Source organism: Podarcis gaigeae (assembly GCF_964106915.1).
Source record: "Podarcis gaigeae genome assembly, chromosome: 11".
Taxonomy (NCBI): domain Eukaryota; kingdom Metazoa; phylum Chordata; class Lepidosauria; order Squamata; family Lacertidae; genus Podarcis; species Podarcis gaigeae.
In genome coordinates, this window is record NC_139687.1 from 5,035,016 (window position 1) to 5,054,971 (window position 19,956).

General features: G+C 40.6%; 1 protein-coding gene and 1 long non-coding RNA gene across 8 annotated transcripts in view; one reads left to right on the forward strand and one right to left on the reverse strand.

The window, feature by feature from the left end:
- The window catches only part of TLE4 (TLE family member 4, transcriptional corepressor), a 130,832-nt gene that overhangs the window by 83,447 nt on the left and 27,429 nt on the right, over nucleotides 1-19,956 (forward strand). The window lies entirely within an intron of this gene.
- On the reverse strand, nucleotides 1,537-10,248 carry LOC310826874. Its single transcript, XR_014556055.1, has 2 exons — nucleotides 3,356-10,248; nucleotides 1,537-2,979 (listed from the first exon to the last, which is right to left on the reverse strand). It is a non-coding gene; the product is annotated as an uncharacterized lncRNA (long non-coding RNA).

The window sequence follows — 19,956 nt, forward strand, 5'->3', positions numbered from 1 at the left end:
TAACCAATGAGGTGTGTCATTGTTCAGTAGATGCGACTAATTCACCTGCAATTAATTTGGGGTTACTTTTTTTCTAAGCCATTAGGTAGACATCTGGAATGACAGCATGCAAGGGTGCAACTCCTTTTGCACTGATTTATTAGACAGCGATAGCTATAAATAAATGTTTGTCTTGTACAGCCATCAAATTGCAAGTTGGATTGTGTCAGCATCTAGGGCTTCTTGCCAGCTTTGCAAGGTGAAATAGTTTGCTAATTTCCTTAATGTGATCCGTGATGCCCAGAGTAGCAGTTAGTTGCTTGTTCTATTGATCTGCCCTCTCTTAAGTGGCTCCTGGTTAAGAGAGGCTTTTTATGATTGTCTGCTGTGTGACTTGAGATGGTTTTTATCAGCCAGAACGTGCCAGTTGCCAGCAGCTGGAGACTGTGTGCTTGTATGAAATAATTTATTCATGCAAGATAATGCTCCTTAACATTTAACAGGTAATGAACGTGACATAAATTTCCTCCTTGCTTTTAATTTTTCCCTTTCCTCTTCTAATGTGCAAACAGGCAGCTCTGGTGCTCTAAATAATAAGTAATTTTTGGCCATCTGTCAAAAGGAAATTTCAATACAAATTTAAATTAATGGTGCCTGAAATTTTTTATAGCTCCTCTAAAAGCCTCTAATGTGCAGAAAATTCTGAATCTGCTGGTAGTAATTAGTGTAGCATGTAATGAGGATGTGGGCAATGTTATGCAGCCCCAGTGTAACGTTTTGATATGGTAGCAAAAGTTTGATTTATACAAGGTTGTGGCTGGGTTTAATTGTGAGAGACGCTTTCAAGTGTTTTCTTGAAGATACAGATTATTAAGCAGGGCAGATTTTAGAATAGCTCATAAAATGTAAATTTAGGTGTTGCTGTAAGAATGAGATAATTAAGGTAGCCTACTCGCTGGTGTGAACAGGAAAGAAATATGTCCAATTGTATTTTTATTCCCATATTTTTTGAAAAGATGTGACCACCATTCCGTAAAGGGCTCACAAAATGTAGAGGACTAGATCAATGCATACAGGGGGATACACAGGCCAGAAGTAAAGAGCATCAGTGAGAAAGGGGTACAGCATTTCTTTGCACAGATGCGTAGAAGAAAAATAATTTACACAGGTTCAGATCCCTCCAAATGATGAAGATGCAACTGCAGACCACAACAAAAGAACTTAAATAGCCCTTGAGTAATCTGCTTTATGTTGCTCAGTGAAATTACATGTTTCTTTTAAAGTGCTAGCCAACCAAATGACTAATAGTAATTTAGGCTGGAATCCTAAGCACACTGAACTAGGGTTGTAAGCCCATTGGACACAGCGAACAGGAGGTTGCCATATGTCCTCTTTTTCATGAATATGTAAAATAAGAGCCGTCATAGCGATCCATAGTTAAAAGTAGAAGTCTGCAAATGTGTCCTCTTTTTTGCCCTTCAAAATATGGGAACCCTAATTCTGAATAAATATGCACAGAATTCACTGTTGGAATAGCCCCCTTCAGGCATATATTATTCAGACTCCAACCTTCTCAACTCAGCAACCTGTATCCATGCATTATGTGTAGGCCTTGAAACCTATGTGTTTTTGAACCCCATGAATTATTACTTACAGAGAGCTAAGCATAATGATTTTGGTTTGTTTTTTCAAATGCAAAAACTAACACATGGTTGGAAAGCAAAGAAGCTGTGTGACCTTCGTTGGTCCCACTAGCCTTTGAATGCCTAGATTATGAGTGCAACTATGGAAAATCTTTGTTTTTCTGTATTCTTTATACTTTTTAAAGTTTAGTGTAGATAATATGGTACTGTTGGCAACATTGTTGTTGATAGCAAATGTGCAGTCTGCCACTTCTATACTGACATGCCACAAGTAGTGATTGTTTTGCTGTGCTTCACAGACCTTTAATGTCACCAATAATAATAATGTTATTATTTATACCCTGCTCACCTGGCTGGGTTTCCCCAGCTACTCTGGGTGCCTTCCAGCAATATGTAAAAACATAATAAAATGCCAAACATTAACTTCCCAATACGGGGCTGTCTTCAGATGTCTTCTAAAAGTTGTGTAGTTCTTTATCTCCTTGACATCTGATGGGAGGGCGTTCCACAGGGTTGAGGCTGTTTGAAATGCAGCAGCAGAGATACTCCTTCAGGTATGCTGGGCTTAATGTTTGACGTGAAACACCAGAGATCATTCTGTGTACAGCTTAACAGTTAATTCTGTTAGCATTAAAGTCTACTAATAAAGAGGGGGATAGGTGGAGATATTGCTTAGCAGCTGGGCAGAATGGTATGATCTTTGCCGAAGTAACACATGCACTGATTGGCTGTGTAGTTTTCAGTGACTTTTTCCTCTGTATGTTTGGTTGAATGTTTACAAACGATGTACAAGGCCTGAAGGAAGAAAGACAAAAGCTCTCTGTTTCTTTCTCCTCAAACTGTACACTGGTTCATCTTGCTCACTAAAGTGCTATCAGGATTTCTTTCCTCTTTCCTCAACTCCGTCTGCGTTATTTAAGTGACTCTGCTAACAATGGGTAGTTCTGAGTTGCATTTTCCATCATAGGGAATAGTTCTGTTCTGTTTTTGTTTTTTTTAATGATAGAAACCATTTGTAGTGGTGATGTTCAAAGTAAGGGAAGTAAGGAAGAATCTACCAGACTGAGAGGTGCAGTCTGTCTTTAGTTTCCAGTAATATTGAATTATTAAGCCAGTGAAAATGGGGAATTTTGCTTATAGATGCCTTTTGCTTGCTTACTGGCAAGTCTCATAGTGAGGTGGGAATACACCTCCTCTTAAGACTTCTCCCTGCACTGTGGGTTGTGGTAGCTTTGTGGCGAGGGAATAAATTGTAGCAAATTTAGCAGTTTTAGTAAAGTGTCGGTAGCCTTATTTGGCAATGTAATATTAAGTTGTAATAGAAAAAATACTTTTGAAAGCAGCATTTTTAAGGCCACTGTAGATACAAAAGAGGGACGCGGGTGGCGCTGTGGGTAAAACCTCAGTGCCTAGGACTTGCTGATCGTAAGGTCGGCGGTTCGAATCCCTGCAGCGGGGTGAGCTCCCGTCGTTCGGTCCCAGCTCCTGCCCACCTAGCAGTTCGAAAGCACCCCTAAGTGCAAGTAGATAAATAGGTACCGCTTTATAGCGGGAAGGTAAACGGCGTTTCCGTGTGCAGCACTGGTACTGGCTCGCCAGTTGCAGCTTCGTCACGCTGACTACGTGACCCGGAAGTGTCTTCGGACAGCGCCAGCTCCCGGCCTCTTGAGCGAGATGAGCGCGCAACCCTAGAGTCGGACACGACTGGCCCGTACGGGCAGGGGTACCTTTACCTTTAGATACAAAAGAATAAGGAGAGACACCTGTAGCAGAGAACCTTGTTAGTTATTATGCAAACACTTGAAAGGTATATACATGTGCACATTTTGTTCTTTGTTTATGTGTGTTGATTTTTTCAATTGTTATAGTCATTTATAGTCATACCTCCAGTTGCTTTAGGTTCATGTTGTGGATTTTCAGGTTGCGAACACTGCAAACATGGAAGTGTATACTTACGGGTTTTGCCGCATGCACAGAAGTGTTCTGCGTGCTTCGCGCATGCGCAGGAGCACTCTGTTGCATCACGCACACATGCAGAAGCGGCACTCTACTTACGGACTTTCCGGGGTGCAAACATCACTCTGGAACGGATTGCTTCCATAAGTAGAGGTACCGCTGTATAGCGTTGTAGCACTTTTGTATTGAGAGGGGACCCAGTTTGCTTTCATAAAAAAGCACAACACGTTGCTGAAGGAGATGTACATTGTATGCCACTCATTTTATCAGGATTTTTTAAAAAAATTATCAGCTCATGCCAGCCTCTGACTTACTGAATGTGTGAACAAGCCTTGAGACTGATGATTTATTACAAGGCCAGCACTTCACAACTCTTCCCTCTCCCCACTCTCTGGATCTGTAGACTCGGTTTGCATGGTGAGTTGGGAGTCACGCCATCTTCCTTGCTACCAAGACTCAGGCGGGACTGAGGCAGGGGTAATCTTCCGAATCTCAACAGCAGGACTTTGAAAGCAGCAACTACCTATTTCCACTCCAAGAGGTTGACATGAGTTTCGATTAGCTTTTCCAGGATGATGTTTATAAAGAGATGCAGTGTGAGTTTTCCTTTGTTTCACAAGGGTGTATTCCCTGGAGACGCTTGGTATTTTATTTTATTTCCTCTTATTTTTTGTAGAAGGGAGGAAGGTCACCGCATTGTAGCATGACGAGAAAATTTTGTTGGTCTGGCAGTACAGCAATTTGTGCAGTATTAATTGATACCTGGCTTTGGACGTGTAAGCTGTGGGGAATGTAACAGGTGCTGTAATTCCAGAAAATGTGTTGCAATTGTGGAGCGGATGAATAAATATCTGTGGGGCAGAGCCAGTCCTCAGGTGGTGAAACATGAGTGGATTGATGATGTGATTGGATGAGACAGGCTTGCTTGTTTGCAATCTCATCCAGTGACTGCTGAAGCAAAGCAAATATTAATTAGCAAGGCCCTGTTTGTTGTCTTGGTCTGTCTTAAGTGGCTGGTTTTGCATTGTTCTTTATAATACCCTATATTGTTGTTGGCTCATGAACATTTTGCAACTATACATATACGTATTTAAATTGCATCATTAACCTGATACTTCAGAAGGGGACTTCTCCCTGCCTAAACTCTTCTTAGATTTCTACGTTTTTCTCCCACATTCAGTGTTTCCTTTCTAATGAAGTCGTATTGTGCTTTTTAATTCAGCATAGAACAGTCATTTGAGAATAACAGCATGTATTCTTGTTGCAAAAATTAGATTTTCCATCTCTCAGTGTCCTGTGTGGATGTGGATATAGATAGAGACATGTGTGTCCATATTTCAGTGCTGGAAGCAGTCTTATCTAGTATCTTCTCCCAGCTTTGCCTGCTGAAGAATTGCTTTATGTTTGTAAGGATAGCCACTATAAAGACACTTCAGACAAAATCCTTTGATGCCTACTTTGCTAGATCTCTGACTGATTAATGATTTAGAGAAACATGAATTTTCTTTCTCCAGATGTTCTAGTCTCCCAGAAGGCAAAAATCTTATGGACTTATTTATTTTTAACTATTTTTATGCCACCCAATAATAGAAAGTTATCTAGGTGGTTTACAAATAACACGATTAAATTCTAGGGTGATACACAACTAAGTGATACTTAGTGGACCCACTGAAAGCAGTGGACTTAAGTAGGTTGATACCACCTTTAAAGTCCAAATATATGATGAGGCAAAAACAAAACCCCCCAAAGCAGAATAAAATCAAGGTAAAATCAGCAACATGGGTTATATGTTCCAATGTTTAATGAGTTACTGGAAACAAAATGTGGTGTTTCATGTAGAGTGAACCTGTGACTCAACAGCTGGATGTTGGATGTAACAGAGATCTAGTCTAATCGACTCCCTGACATGCTAGCTTTCTATGGGCATAAAAATGTTTATTTTTGTATGGAGAAGCATTCAGTCATGCCAGCCCTTATCTGCATTTTGAAGTAATATGGCCCAGACATAGGTTTACCAAATTAGTGAAAACTAGGTAATTGGTTGAATGAAGTCCAAGTGGTGGTGTTTGTAAAAATGGACAAGGTCTTGCCCAGTCCACTTATCCTGCAGTTCAGTCTTATCAATCCCTAATACAGTTCAGAGAAAATGGAGAATAATAAATTACTGAATTATGTACTTTGAGATTTCCCAAGCTGTCATATAGTTTTACTATCACAATTAGCTTTTATATGATGGTATTAAGAAGCTCTACACTTTATTCATAGTTAACAGAAATGGCTCGAAAATAGCAGACTTGTATTTAAATTTCAAATAAATTATAGTATTATCGCAAGCGGAAATGGGTGCTAATCAAACATCACCAAAGCTGAACCTCAAAAAAAGCCTCACGGTCTTGCATGCTTTTTCTGGTAAATGCTTGAATTTAATTATAAATAGTTTTGTAATCTGTAATACATCTGTGCAGTCTGAAACCTACATATTTAAGGAACTCTATGATAACATATTTAAACAAAGGGTCTTATGCTACTAATTTATGCATGTATTTATCACAGTTGTATAACTGCATAACTAAGGAGTTCAAAATGACATATACAAGTTTATTTTTTTAATTTTATTTAAGAAAGCACAACTATCATGTAAGATAGGTTAGATAAGGTATTGTGACTTGCTCAAGCAAACCTGGCTTGCTTCGTGCCTGAATATATATTTAAACTGTCTTCCTGGTCCCTACTGCAACTATCACTCTACTCTTGTAAATGGCACTGAAGTAGCTGAAAATAGGCTTGGTCATCCATCTTCCCAATGAGTCTGGAAATTGTTAATATTCTAGGAAGAATGTAGGAAGCTACTTACACTGAAACATACTAATTGGTCCATCTCAATACTAGCAGCTGCCTTGGAACAAAACCCCTTCGTAAATGCGGAATTGCTTACACTGGCAGTGTTTCTTAGGGTGTTTCCCTGCACTGCCTGGAGGTGTGTTCCATCACTAAACTCTGGTTGTTAATGTAACACTTCCATAGTCTATTCAGGAGATCTGTGTTGCAGAGATCAACTAAAGTACAGTACCAGTGGTTCCCAATTGGTGATCTGCAGGGGTGGAGGGTAAACCACCCAGGGTGTCCATGGCACCATTCACATAACAAAAACCACCTTAGAGATAACAAAATTATGAAAAGTCGGGGGGCTATGACTTGGCTTTTGAAAAACGGGGGTCCGCAGTATTTAGCTAATTGCCAATTATGCTTCTATTCCTTGTGAAAATGGGCAGAACAAGAAGCTATTGCACTAGGGCAACAATTTTAGCTGCTTAAAATGTTTTGGAAAATATAAATGTTATAGTCCCCTAACACCCTGGAATGTTCTTCTGTGGCATTGGCTTCCAGATACGTGGCTGCACAACATTTAACAGCAGTTCTTAAAATTGCCAGTGTCTTAAGACTTTTCAATATTTACCACTAGATAATGAGTAGTAGATAATGAGTAGGTGGATCTGTGTGTCTGAAAGAGAGGACTTGATAGCCGTCTGCATATTTCTAGTCCTATTGCAAACACTATTCCAAAAATGTTTTTATGATGCCGTCAAATTTCATACTGCAGATACCCCATACTTTTAAGCTTTCAGAAAAGTTGGTGTGCATGTGTGCTCACTGTAAATAAATGCCAAGTGTTTGTTAAAATAATGTCAGGTAGAACACTGACTTTGATTAATGTAAGAAGTTTTAATTTCAATATTGGTATCATTTTGGAAAATTGATATATTAATCATAAATATGTTTTTTTAAAAAGAAAAGTAGTAGTGGGAAATGGAAAAATCTGACAATAAATTTAAGCTACTTCCTTTTCACCTTTTCATACCTGATTCATTTAATTAGATAAAACAAATACATCTTGGATGACCCATTGCATATAGCAATGTTTGAAGTTCTATGTTTTCTTAAGCTACATTTGGCCTTTGAAGAAGAAAATAAAATAGGAAATGCTAATGTTTTTTTCGGCCAACTAAGGGAAGAAAATAAAAATGTCACCATGGTAACAAAGCTGCTTTCTAGATGGCTTCCTAAGATATGCCTGAACTAGAAGCAGATGTCTGATTTGAGAATCTTGCCTCCTTCAATGTAAACAAATAACTTCTAGGCAGGTGCTAGAAATAATATGGAAATCCTATTAAGGGGCCCTGGGGTCCTGTCAGTCAGGAAGCCCCTGCCACAAAAGGGCTGGTTGTCTGAAGAAAAGAGACAGAGTAAATTCTCATTAGGCTTTAGCTTTCCCAGGAAATGATTGTCTCTGCATGTTATTTCTCCTGTGAATCTGAATGTAAGCCGTTACTTCTATTGATCTATTCTGCTCGCCCTCTCTTTTTCTCTGCCCCCCTCTTTTTCCTGGATTAACACTTGATATGTGCTGCTACTCTACGATTTGTGACATTTGTGATTTTAACCCTCAGCCCCTCAAAGAAGAAGGGAACAGACAAAACCTCTTTATCTTAAGCATGGGCTGGCCTGTTGAGCGTGAACAAATGCTGAGGTGTTGAACTCGAAAGTGTGATGGAGGAAGAGTAGAAAGCTTCTGAATAAAAGCATTGAGCCAGGTTATTTGTGTGACTGTTGAGTAGATTTGTTCTCTAAGCCTCGGTTAAATGGTTCCGTGTCGCAGGAACCAAAATTTCCTCCCTGCTATAGGACGGCAAGGCTGAAGAAGCTTGGCGAAAAGTCGCCTTATTTTGGACTAATTATTACCTGGTTTAGATCAGAGGCATTCTTTTTCTCCTAGAGAATTAGGAGGCGAGTGCCCAGTGCTATATATAAATGTCCAACTGGTAGGGAAAGTATGTTGCTTCACGATTCTGTAAACATGCCGAAGAGGTTTTTAAAAAATAGCTTGCAGCCGAATTTTACCACAGGCCTATCTGAGGCTAACCTCAGGAAATGCATATCTCAGATCTGGAAGCTGAGCATCTTTCCCACCCTGTTGCTATCTGTGTGTGGTGGGGGTGCCATGGCTGTGCATAGCAATGTGCTTAATAATACTCCGAGGGTTAAATGTGGATAAACACAAAACAAGCCTCCTGAAAAGCCTTGCTATTATCATGCAGCATTTCTCGGACTATAGTCCCCGAGACACACTTCATAAAGCCAATAAAGCGCACACTGGTGGTCTCCTGTTGCCCTAGCAACGGGCCATAGGGCACAGTGTATGTGAAATGCATGAACATCTGTGAATTAATCTTTTTTAAGTTTGTTCTTTTCTTGGCACTGATTGGGCCACTCTGGCTTGCGCTTGTGACATTGCGTGAGGAGGGATAAGCTGAAGAGTTCCCCTGGGCCCTGCCCTAAGTGGTTGGCAGAATGGAAAGTGAAGTGAGATTTATCCAGGCAGTGCTTTCAGTAGTTGAGGGATTTAGTCTGACAGCCCTCTCGGTGGGACGTTATTAGCTTACTTTCTGCTGCATTGGGGAAATGAATAAAAAATTTTCTAGTAAATCTAGGCATTATTGGGTTTATTGGTCTGCCACGAAAGCATAATCTGTGGAGAAAATTGAAATAATCGCTTGTGTTTATACTGCAGTTTACTGGACCTTAACACTCCCCAGCCTGGCTCTTATTGGGTTAGGGAGAGAAGGAAAATGGTTTAGAGCAAATCCGGATGTAAACACGGAAGACGGGTGATCCAGTTCTATAGTACCAGTATAATTTTCAGGCATCGGTTTTTTTAAAAAAATTGGGAGCCAAAATAGTGGAGATGGGTATAGTTCTGGTGCTGCTGAAATTTGAAGTGTGACACTTAATTATTACAAAGCATCTGAACATCAGCCCGCAGTTAGCTTCTCCGATGAGCCTGAGTGTTGATATGTAGTGCTTCTTTTCCTGTACCCCTTGGGCACACTACAGCGTAGATTTTGTGTTCAGCTCCTAATGTCAATACCAGATGCTCACTTGTAAACTGCTTGGCTTACCCTTGTTGTTTTCCACTGTGTCTCTGAGAGGACTGTAGGGGGAACACTGTGTACGTCATATAATCAGTTAATGCTGCATGCAGTCAGTATCTTAATGAAGTGAAATACTGCTTTAATCTGCTAATTGCATTAAGAGGGCAACAGATTGCTCCATATTTCTACTTCTTTTTGAGCTATGAGCTTATCAAAGAATACCGAGGTGCTTTTAAGTGAAGCATATTATATCCAGTCAGCCCAGAACCATTTGTTTTCAAATACTGGCTGATTGAAGCCGTACCTCCTGGCTTTTCTGTATCTCTTGAGAGGTTAGCAGCATATTTGCGCAAATATTCTTTTTATTTGCTTAATAAATGGAGGGGGAGGGATTGCAGCTACGCTAGGATTTGTGCCCATGCAGTGAATTTGCAGGCAAATTTACTTAGACGTCCGTCGCATTGTGTTCCATGGGGCTTGCTCCCTATGAAGTCTAGTTAGGATTTCAGGCATTGTTAGTTTTCCCGTCTGAAAGCTAAAGTTCAAAGACTACAGGGACTACATTTAAGGAATAAATATTTGGGGACAAATTTTGGGGGACAAATTTGGCTGATCCCTAACTCTAAGGCAGGCATGTCCAAAGTCTGTTTCAATTTGGTTTAATTTCCTGGGGTAAAAAACTTCAATTCTTAAAAAAAGCTCAACAAACTTTGGGGCAAAATCCTAAAGAAAAAAAGAAAGCTGAACAACTCCAATAATAAAAAAACGGTCAACAACTTTGGTCACTTCCTCAAATCTGGCCCTCTTTGAAAAAAGTTTGGACACCACTGCCTAAGGTAATATAAGTCACTTATAGAAGATGGAGGAAACAACCCCATATTGTAGACCAGGGAGTGATTCTGCCATGGCGATGCAGGGTGGAATTACATTGTGCACAGAGGAAGAGGAGTTAACAAACACAAGTTGGTAGTTGCCGCTTCTGATTCAACTGCCCCCACAGTTTAAACCATGGAGACAGGTGATTGGTGTGTCTTATTTCAGGAGGGCTTTGGGCATAATGCTTTGAAGCTTCTACACTGATTTGTGTCTTAACCCTCTGCACGGAATTGTTTTTATAATTACTTGAGAATGTGTTTTATTATTATTAGTTATAGTTTTATTTGTTTTTAACCTAAAATTAGCCACCTTAAGATTTTCAAAAGAAATCCAAAATGGAAAGGTTTCACATAAATGGAACTAGGACAATAATTTATCGCTTCAGATAAGATGTTAACTGGGTAGGATCTCGGCTATTAAAATTAATATCCTTCCAAAAATGTTATTCTTATTTCAAAATATCCCAATAATTAACAACACTTGATGCTTCAAACAGTGGCAGAAAAATATATCAAGGTTTATCTGGCAAGGAAGGAAGCCCAGAATAAAACATAAAGTCATGACTGGTATAAAAGAAAAAGGCAACGCTCTAGCGGACTTCCAAATCTAATTTGAGGCATCACATTTATGGTGGATAAGAGACTGGATATTGTTAGGTAATATCAGAGTGTTGAATTTGTACAATTTGGGGGGCATGTCTGCCTATGGTATGGGAAGGCAAAAAATTATAAAACCTTTACAAACCATGTCAACAGAAAAAAATTATACAGAATATGGAAAAGTACAAAAATCTATTAAAAAAGAAAACATCAATGTGAAGCCACTGCAAGGAAAAGAACCAATATGGATAAAAAAATGGTTAACATATAAAGAAACCCTAGATCTCACAGGACAGGAACCAAGGTGGGAAAATCTTGAGGAATTAAAAAATATATTAATGGATTGGTTACAGATAGATCAGATTAAGGAACTGTTTACAATAAATTAAAAATCGGATTTGCAGAACAAAAATCCCAGTTTACAAGAGATTTATTAGATACAAAAGTTAAAGTATTATAAAAAATGCACAAACTGCTTCTAGAGTGGTAAACAAAAGTGGAATTTGTGAAATCAAGTATGATTAAGTGGGCACAGGATGTGGGTCATAATATTAATTATGAGCTATGGGAGAATTTATGGGCAGTAAATATGAATTTTACAGTGTATTACGCATTAAAAGAAAATATGAAAATGACCCATAGATTGTACTTAGCACCTGCCAAACTAGCAAAAATGTTTAAAAAAGAAAAAGGCAAATGTTGGAAATCCAGTGAAGTAGAGGGATCTTTTTTTCCACATGTGGTGATCCTGTAAAGTAATCAGGGAATTCTGGAAAGTAATTTAAGGTAAAGGTAAAGGTACCCCTGCCTGTACGGGCCAGTCTTGACAGACTCTGGGGTTGTGCGCCCATCTCACTCAAGAGGCCAGGGGCCAGCGCTGTCCGGAGACACTTCCGGGTCACGTGGCTAGCGTGACATCGCTGCTCTGGCGAGCCAGAGCCGCACACGGAAACGCCGTTTACCTTCCCGCTGGTAAGCGGTCCCTATTTATCTACTTGCACCCGGAGGTGCTTTCGAACTGCTAGGTTGGCAGGCGCTGGGACCGAGCAGCGGGAGCGCACCCTGCCGCAGGGATTCGAACCGCCGACCTTTCGATTGGCAAGTCCTAGGCGCTGAGGCTTTAACCCACAGCGCCACCTGCGTCCCAGAAAGTAATTTACAATGAATTAAAAAAATATATTCAAAAAAAAACCTTCCCAAAAAAGCCCGAGACATGGGATATAAACTTCTGCTATATATTCTGCTTCAAAACTTTTAACCACAACTGAATAACTCTTAAATGATATATTTAAATTATCTAGGGCTATTCCACAAGCAGCAGTAAGATAACTATAAGCTGATTGGTAAATAGTGTGATTTTTTCTGTGCCTAAATGAGTACCACACCTTTTTACCACTTAGTCACCATCTTGTTGGATATTTATTCAAGATGTTAAATCTGTCCCCTACAGACTTTGGCTATGTAAAACTATTAAAGACCACCATTTGAATGTTTGTAGAGCCTTCAAGGGGTTAAGATAGATTCCAGAAGATCTGAGGTTCTGCCCCCCCTTAACAAAAATTCCTGGCCAATGTGCCCACCCCCACCATCATACGGTAGAAAGGTAGCTGCTTTAAATGCTTTGTTTGTAAAAAGAACATGTTTTATTTATAATTTTTATAATTTATACAAAATACAATTACATAAAGTGATAGGAACATAATGGAATATTGTTGAAGCTGAAATCCTGGAGCTGGAAGGGACCCGAGGGCCATCTTCCTAGTGCAACCCCCTGCAATGTAGGAAACTCCGCTAAAGCATCCATGACAGACAACCATCCAAGCTCTGCTTAGAAACCTCCAAGGAAGGAGAGTCCAGAACCTCCTGAGGGAGATCCATCTTCCATGTATTATAAAAAGTAAACAACACTTATTTGACACAGAGGGGAAAACCTACACATATTGTCCAAAACGCACACAGGTGGTTCTGTATATATGGGAGAATTTTTAAAAGCAAGTGGTCCTCACTGACCTGGTGCAAAAAGATCTTGTCATTTGGAGGAGCCCTGGCTGCCTAGATAAAACACTATGGGCCCCCCCCCCACCTGGGAGTAAGGCCCACTGAACTCACTGCGGCTTTCTTCTGAGTAGACAATTTACTAGATGCACATCAGCAGTAGCACCAGATGACCCTGCTTGGCTAGGTGCTGGGGTGGATTTCAGAGTCAGGCCCAGACTGCCACCAAGTCCAGCACTGGCAACAAGCAGCTCTGGCTCTCCCAGCCCTACCCATTGCTACCCTACCTCTGCCCTTACCTGACCTGGGGGTTCTGGACCGTGGACTCTACTGGTCAAAATGGGATGCTCAGCAATCGCCCTCTCCCTCCAGAAACAAACCAGGACTGCTCCAAGAAAATGCATGTGGCAAAAAGGAGCAATAGACCCTGGTGGGCCGCCCTCTTATCCACTTGTGATTGGTTAAGCAGATAGACACACACACACACACACACACTCACTCACTCACTCACTCACTTCCCTCTTTGGCCCCCTAGTCTCATGCTGTGGCCCCCATTTATGCATTTTTCACCTGTGGCCCCCTTGGAATATCCTGGGGGCCCCCATATAGCCCCTGGTTGGGAAACACTGCTGTAGAGGGAAGTGAGGGGCAGATGTGGCTTATTAACTGGGGAGGGTAGCCCATCTAGGAGAAGGATAACCCTGATCCTAAATATCTGCTTCCTTTCTTCTTTGGGAGAAGAAAAAGCTAGAGAATAAACCCTACACAAATCTGGAGTGGAGTCCCTTGTGTGCCTCCTTCCAGCAATTTCCGCAGCCAAGCTGGTATCAAATGTATTTCTCTGCTTTGCTTTGGACAACATCAAGGAGGCCGAGAGGCAGATCTTGTTGTCCGGGCAACCCAGGACCTCCATACACATTGCCCAGGCTTGTACACCAGGGACATCACTTCAGTCTCTCAAGACAGATGGATGCCAACATTGACCATGGTTATATCAAGCACTCATTTCAAACTTAAACAGAAAATTTTATTTGCATATTTTCTTTTCCAGAGTCACTAGGGATCAAATTAATTGAAAGGCAGTTATGGTGTGTTCAGTGTGCACAATACAAACACAATGAAATAGGAATACATCATTTAATAAATTGGATTAATTGATCTAAAACCTATTAATTGACTAAAAAGTTGCTCTGACTTTTTAAAAACTGGCAGGAGATTTTTAGAATATACAATTTTAAATTTAAGTACTAGTAAAAACCAAAATGCTGTGTTTTTTACTTCAGAAGTATTTAATTATGTTTGCATGTGAGTGAAAGCAATCAATCAATAATATTTTTTTCTGTAACATACCAGACAACCTCTTTCCAAAGGTAGACTACAATTAGTGCATGTATAAAAGTTTACATTCAGGATAGTCCATCAGTTTGAAGCTGCCTGCACTAACAAGGAAATGTTCTGAGTGATTGCACCCTAATATTTCCCACTTCCATTTTTTCTGAAATCTGTGGTTGTTTGAAGGGGGGGGGGTAGGGTGCACTATGCCAGTCCTCAGTCCTTGCCCATAATTAGCATTTGGACGCTGGAAGAATATGAAATAAATTGCATCTATCCATAATGCCTTTGTTACCAGGGCTTCTTTGTTGGAGTTTATGACATGAACTCTTAAAAAGCATCTTCATTCCTCTGTTCACACCTAAATTGTGATGCCCAACATCAAGCTATTTTGCAATTCACAGTTGTTTATTTTCCCTGCAACAAAATGAAAAGGTATTGTAATATTATAGCTACATGTTAAATTATACAGGGGAGGGGAATCACCTGTTCACAGGTGTGGGGGGCGGGGACCTGTGATGGTGATACGTGATCAGTTGGTAGATGGCGAACCAACATCAAGTCCACTTTTCCTGCCTTTGGCTACTCATAACAAATGTGCTTCGGTTTAGAGCCCCCAATTTTTAGTCCTTGGAGCTGCTTGGCATAAAAATTACCTTATGAAAGTGCCAAAAGATCGTGTGAGAGAGCATTCACATGTAATGCAAAGTCATGATGTAGCACTATGTGAACGAGCCCAAGCACCTCCCAGGCTCAAGTGATCTTCCTCCTCCCACCACCACTCGGCTTAAAGGAAGACTTCAGAATATTTTGCTTGGTTGTTTCTTGAAAACTGGGAATTGTGGTTTAACATTAACCGTTATCAGTTTCAAAGCATGCCACATTCAAACAATGAGTTATAAAGCTGGTTTGTTGAAACAATCTGATTAGGCTCTGTCATAATCTCCTCGTTGCCTCACCTTGGGCAGTATTCAACTAAGTTTTATTAAGAGTAAACCCACTGAAATTAGTGAATGTGAATAGGTGGTTCATTAGTTTTACTAGCTTTACTCTGAGTAGAACTTAGTTGAGTACCACCCCTTATGTTAATATTGATGGGCTGTCTTGTGAGCTTCCAGGTGGAGTGGAGGTTTGAACCTGCCTTTCCTACATCCAGACCCTCCAAACCTTTATACTGTACCCCTTTGTCACATTGGCTCTTGCCAACCATTCACTCCTGCAGGTTAACATGGATATGAAAGACTTCACTGTGTGTGTTCTCATCAAACTGGGGTGTGCAAATGTAACCTCAGAGGCACAAAAGTTCTTTATCACAGTAGTGCATACCTATCCCTCCTTCCTTTCTCTTGTAATGGTGCAAGAAGACTTTTTTTTGCGGGGGGGGGGGGTATAGAATCAATTATAAGCTATGGCATTAGGTTGTGGTTTTTTTAAAAAAGAAAAGTAAGGGCCTAAGTTTACTTCTGTCCTCTGTGTCAGGATTTGCCTAATGCGCCTTCCGTTTAACAAATTGGACAGCTGGCACTTCCTCTGTAATATTTGAGGAGCCTTCCTTTAAGCAGTTTATGTGACGAGCCTTGAATAATTCATGCACGACAAATGATTAGACAAGCCCTCGTCTATCTGGCTGAATTATTCTGCATGTTTGCTGAAGCAGTAAAGCGGGAGAAGAGCATTTCCTCCTCCAGAGGGTTTTACAGTGGTAGTATTGACCCACCCCTAGTTATTGGGTTTCAGCCTTTTGTTGACATTGTTGTAAATGAAAGCGGCTTGGACAGGCCTTGAGCAGCTGGGGTTGGATAATTGTGAAGGATTCGCTGCTTGTTGCTGTTACCCTCACTGTTTGTAGTGGGTTGTTTGCTTTGCCTTGTGTTGAACTGTTGACAAAAGCATTAGATACAAATGGGAACAAATAAAGTGGTGAGGTGCCAGGAGGGCTTGGCAGACATGGAGGTTTACAGGCTGACTGAAATGAGGGCTGTCGGCACTTAATCTGGATGGGAAAGTGTCTAGAAGGTGCCTACGATGTTTGACTTCTCTTTTCCCTGCTCCCTCTCTCTGTCTCTCCCCCTTCAATTGCTGTTTGCAAACAAAGGTGGTAACAAAGCAAAGAAGAATCGCTTCTACCACTTCTGAACTATATGTGTTTTACTTTGATGGAGTTCCTGCTCTGACTCTGGTTTCCCTTCTGAGAGAATCTGGTTTGTGGCAGGCAAGGGTTAAGCATTGAAGAGAGAGGAGGGGGAGTTGGGAAAGTGCAGGAGATGGAGGATGGGAGAGAAATGGGAGGTGCAGGATTAGACTAGTATCCACCAGAATGGTATAGCCAGCAAAATTGAAGTCATTTACTGGAACGCTTTTAATTTGGTTTAAACAAAATGCTCTTTTGTATATTCAAATGGGGAGTAGCTCAGCTGTTGTGGAGCCAGAAAATTAATGGTATTTTTTAGTGAAATAGCAGAAAACCATGTCAACAACATAGCTGTGGATGATAATGCTGGAATTTTTATTCATGAGGAATTATCAATGCAGGTTACTGGACAGCATAGTGTGACTGCGAATGACTAAGCATGCGGAAGCGGCTGTCCTGCAAAGACAGTTTCATTTAGCCTTCCGAAAGGAGGATGGGATTTTAATTCTCCCTCTTCCTTTCCTTCTATGCTCTGCAAAGTCAGAGGGGACTGGGACAACCACCCTGCACGATTAGTTGGGTTTTCCTTCTGGGAGTTATGGAAAAAGCTCAGAGTGGCAATTTCTTAGGAAAATCAGTAGACCTGGTAGATTTCAAACGGCGCTGGCTGGTGTGAATGGTGTGACAAAGGATCAAATGCACTTAGGGAGACTTATTTCCAGTAAAGGGGGACTTTCTCTGAGATCAAAGCACCATAGAATTGTAGAGCTCAAAGGGACCCCAAGGGTCATCTACTCCAACCCCCTGCAATGCAGGAATCTTAACTGAAAACGTCCAGTGAAGGAGAGTCCACCACCTTCTAAGGGAAACTGTTCCACCCTTGAACAAAGCTCTGACCGTCATAACATTCTTTCTGATGTTTAATTGGAATCTCCTTACTTGTAACTTGAATCAATTGGCTTGAGTCCTACCTTCCGGAGCCAGAGAAAGCAAGCTTGTTCCATCTTCCATGTGACAGCCCTTAACATACTGGAAAATGACTATCATAACTCCTCTCAGTCTCCTCATTACCAAGCTAAACATACCCAACTCCCTCAACTGTTCCTCATAAGGCTTAGTTTCCAGATACTTGATTATCTTGATTGCCCCTGTCACTTCATCACCCTCAACTTGTCAACATCCTTCTTAAATTGTGGTGCCCAGAACTGGACACAGTACTCCAGGTGTGGTCTGACTAAGGTAGACTAGAGTGGTGCCATGACTTCCCTTGATCAGGACACTATACTTCTGTTGATGCAGCCTAGAATAGCATTAGCTTTTTTGCTGCTGCATCACATTGTTGACTCATGTTAAGCTTGTGGTCCACCAAGACCCCAAGATCCTTTTCACACGTACTACTGGCAAACCAGGGGTCTCCCATCTTTTATTTGTGCAGCTGGTTCCTCACACCTAAGTGCAGAACCATACACTTGTCCCTGTTGAAATTCATTTTGTTACTTTTTGCCCAGTTCTCCAGTTTGTTAAGGTCATCTTGAATCCCAATTCTGTCTTCTGTGGCATTAGCTACCCCTCCAAGTTTGGGGTCATCTGCAAATTGGATGAGTAACCCCTCAATTCCTTCATCCAAGTTATTTATAAAGGTGTTGAACAACAATGGGCCCAAGACAGATGCAAGGGTTTTATCTGTGCTCTTGCTAGTGTATAGAAAGGGGTGGGATGTTGCTGGACTCCGACTCCTAGAATTCGGTACGTTTGAATGGCAAGTTGCAATAGCTTTTTACCTGCAGAGGGTCACATGGACTCGAGTTCAAGTTAGTTTCTTCCTTGACGTACAGTCAAGGGCAGTCTTAGCCGTGAGTCCTTAAGAAGCATAACTCTTGATCAAGGCCACTGTCTCCTGGTATTTAAAAGGGGGAAGTTGGGCCTTGCCTCGTAAATAGCAATCACCCTTGAATTGCCATTGTAGTAGCATCTCGAGAAGCATCCCAAACTAGGATACATACTGCTCACATTTGAAGATAGATATCTAAGGATGTGGTTTCCTAGACAACCTTGATGAAATGTTAGCTTTTGCAAAGATCTAAACCCACACCAGAGACATTGTTATCTCCGTCCCTGCTGGGTAATTTGTACACTGCAATAGTTTGTTTGGAAACATGCCTGTTGTTCCTTAAAATGGTACTTAATGTTAGATTAGAGAACAGAAGCATCTCCCCCCTTCTGTTTATATCATTTCATTTCTGAACCATTTAAAATGAAGAGCTTGAGCATGTATAGTGTTCAGAAACCTTTCAAATGATATTTTTTAAAATAGATAAATTTCAGCATGAAAATGTTAGGAATGGAGCCGGGGGGGGGGGGGAGCTTGGCTCATTCTATACAGCTATAATGATAATATATTATATCCCCTTTCCCTGAAAGTGATTCTAACAGCTGAGTTGAGTCTGGTGAATTTAGGAGTGCATGCCAGAACACTGTTTTAGAGGGATTACTGTAGTCTGTTTTTAACAAAAATGAAATATGGATTCCATTATGAAGTACTTACCCCGCCCCCCAAAATAGAGACTTCTCAATGTATCTAAAGAATAAAACAGAAGGTCGCATGTTTGAATAACAGTTATCACGCTTAACACGTTGGCAGAATGTGGGAGAGCACTAGACAACGAAACCTGTTTTTCAGCTGCTCTAGTTTGAATTAAAAATTTATTGGCCACTCGTTGCTGACACTAAAACATTTCTAGCCAGGCTTGATCATGCTTTTAACATCTAAAAATTTAACTGAGCACTCTTTCTCCTACCAAGAATAGAAAGCGAAAGAGACAAGAGCTGTTCACAGAGCTGCAAAAAAATTAGGTGTAGGAAATCATGACTTTTTTTTAAAAAAAAAAGGCAAAATGGATATTTTAATATTGAGTTCCTTTGCAAATGGGATATGCAGGGTTATAAATTATGCAGCACTCTTCCCCACCTGTGGTTTTCGGGTGGAACTGGTCCAATAGATTTCGTTGCCACTGCCACACTCCACATATGGGCAATGCCAAGTGATAAGCTTCCTTTTTTCTTTCAATCAACATTTCTAAAGCTACCTTAAAAGTGCCACCATTACCAGTATTTACAAATAAGGAGGCTTGTGTTGCAAATCTCTAGCATATTTTGAAGTAGGCATGAGGCTTGGCACCCTTTGAAAGTAAGCTTTCCGTTCCCTGTGAAAGATTTGAAAACTATCCTCAAAGAAGATCAGTAGTATCAACTGCAAGCTAAGCTATACAAGTAAATTTCTGTCAACTGCACATAATTCAAAGAAAATATCTGTAAATTCAACATATAATTGTTAGGAGATGTCAGGTTTTAAGAACCAGTTACTTGTACATTTGGTGGAATTGTAAAAAAATATATACCGAAAACAGGTATTAGAGTTAAAAAGTAGAGGATATCAACTAACTGTTAGGTTAAATACAAGGTGACGTTGAAAAATAAAGCATTAAAATGTATATCTGAATGTGCTAAAAGTGGTT